The sequence below is a fragment of the Notamacropus eugenii genome, chromosome 3 (assembly GCF_028372415.1).
Source record: "Notamacropus eugenii isolate mMacEug1 chromosome 3, mMacEug1.pri_v2, whole genome shotgun sequence".
Classification (NCBI taxonomy): domain Eukaryota; kingdom Metazoa; phylum Chordata; class Mammalia; order Diprotodontia; family Macropodidae; genus Notamacropus; species Notamacropus eugenii.
The window spans coordinates 235,672,045-235,674,477 of NC_092874.1; positions in this window are offsets into that span (position 1 = coordinate 235,672,045).

The window sequence follows — 2,433 nt, forward strand, 5'->3', positions numbered from 1 at the left end:
CAAAACAATTTTACTAATTTATAGTTCCACCAGCAATTCAAGTGTGATTATCTTCCCATAATCCTCCCAACACTGATTGTTTCCATCTTTTATAATTTTTGCTAACTTACAGAGTAAGAGGCAAAACCTCATGATTGTTTTGGTTTACAGTTCTTTAATTATTAGGGATGGGTAGCATTTTTATATGATTTTGAATAGCTTGTAATTATTTTTTTGAGGACTGTTCTTTCTTTTGGTCTTTCAAGTACTTGAAGATAGCTTTTATGTTTCCTCTCAATATTCTATCTTCTAACCTAAATGTCCCCAATTCCTGCAATGAATTCTAATATGTCCTAATCTTCAGGTCATTCTTGCTACTCTGGTAATTCTTTGTTGTAACATTTTCAAAGATCTCTCTAAAATATAGTGTCCTGATCTGAACGTAACATGTTCTACATGTGATTTAATTGGGACAAATTATATGAGGGTTGTCAATAATCTCTCTAGTTCTGTTATACTTAATGCAGCCTAAAAATTACATTTGCATCTAGGTGGCACAGGGGATAGAGTTTCAGACTTGGAATGAGGAAGAATCATCTTTCTGAGTTAAAATCTGACTTCAGACTTAAAAGCTATGTGACCTTGGACAAGTCACTTAGCCCAGTTTTCTTTAATTTCCTCATCTGTACAATAAGGAAATGGTGAACCACTCTGGTACCTTTGCCAAGAAAATTCCAAATGGGGTCTCAGAGATTCAGAAAAGACTCAAAAATAACTGAACAACTACAAATGATGACATTAGCATTTCCGGTTTCCATAATATATTCTTTTTACTTATTTATATTAAAGTCCACTAAAGCCTCCAGGTCTTTTTCTTTTCCTAAGGAAATGAGTAATATTGATGCCTCCCTCATATTTAATTTGTGATGTTGATTTTTTAAAATGTAAATATAAGATATAATATTAACATTTGCATCTCTTGAGGTAACTCTACAGGTAGCATTGTGGGCATAATGTTTAGTTAAATGTAAAAACATAAATATGAGTGATTAAATAATTCATTAAATTTTACAGATGAACATGTTGAAGCTCAGATTTAAGGTTGCAATCCAATTTCCTTTGCCTTATGGAATATATTTTCTGTTTTTTTAAGAACTCTCTGATCTGTTAAGATAGAAACTGCAAGGTCCTGTATAATCCTGGCTGTGGTTCCATGATATTTAAATTGTTCCTTTCTGGCTTCTTGTAGTATTTTCTCCTTGACCTGATAATTCTGGAATTTGACTCTAATACTCCTTGGCATTTTCTATTTGGGATCTCTTTCAGGAGATCAGTGGATTTTTTCAATGACTATTTTACCCTCAGTTTTCCTTGATGATTCCTTGAAAAATGCTGTTTAGACTCTTTTTTTTTTTTTTTTTTGATAACGCTTAACTTATTCTTCTGGATATATTTTCTAGACCAGTTAATTTTACAATGAGGTATTTTAGGTTTTCTTCTATTTTTTTCCCTTCCCTTGATAGAGTTAGCTTCCACTGGCCCAATTTTAATTTTCAATGAATTGTCTTCTTCACTTAGCTTTTTGTACCTCCTTGACGTTAGCTGGTTCCCCTGCCTGTGCCAAGGCATTTGGGGGGCGGTACTAGTATTGGCACTTACCTGCTCCACCACACTGAAGCTAAAGATCTCTGACTAGTTTGCTGATGTGTGACTTTCCACTGGCTTTCTGGGATGCCTCCTACCCTGTACTGCTCCCCTTCTACCAAAGCAAGAGGAACCTTTCTTGTTAAACCCAACCCACCAGCCTCCTGGCCTAAACACTGTGGCACTCTGTCTTTCTGCTGGCTCTGCTGTTCCAGGACTTTTTCCTGGGGTGATATTTTCTGGGTTTTTAGAGGTCAGTAAGGGAGTGTGAGAGTGACATACTGCTTACTCTGCCATCTTTGCTACTAGAAGTCAATCTGCCCATATTGCAGCTTCTTGAATACAAAGATGAGAATTAGGTGCATCCTCAGGTGGACGTCAAAGATGGAAAGCAGTCCAGAAAAGAGCTTGGCAGCCCTCACAGCAGAGGTCTTAGTCTTCCACGAGCACACCCTATATTCCAATACCCTACACTTCCATACTAGACAGTCACTAATTCCTTTATAGCTCTTAGGGCTTCATTTTCTTCATGGATAAAATGGAATCCATAATCTCTAAGGTCCCTTCCAGTACTTAACCTACTTATTATTCTATTCTGGAGTGGGGAAGCTACAACCTGAAGGTCACATGTGACCCTCTAGATCCAGAAGCGTAACCCTTTCACTGAATCCAAACGTGACAGAACAAATTCCAATGTGTTAGCACAGAACCTGACACATAATTCAGTATTTTAAATATGTATGCATGATTATCTTATGTACACACATACACATGCACAGACACACACACATATATCTGTATATGTGTGTT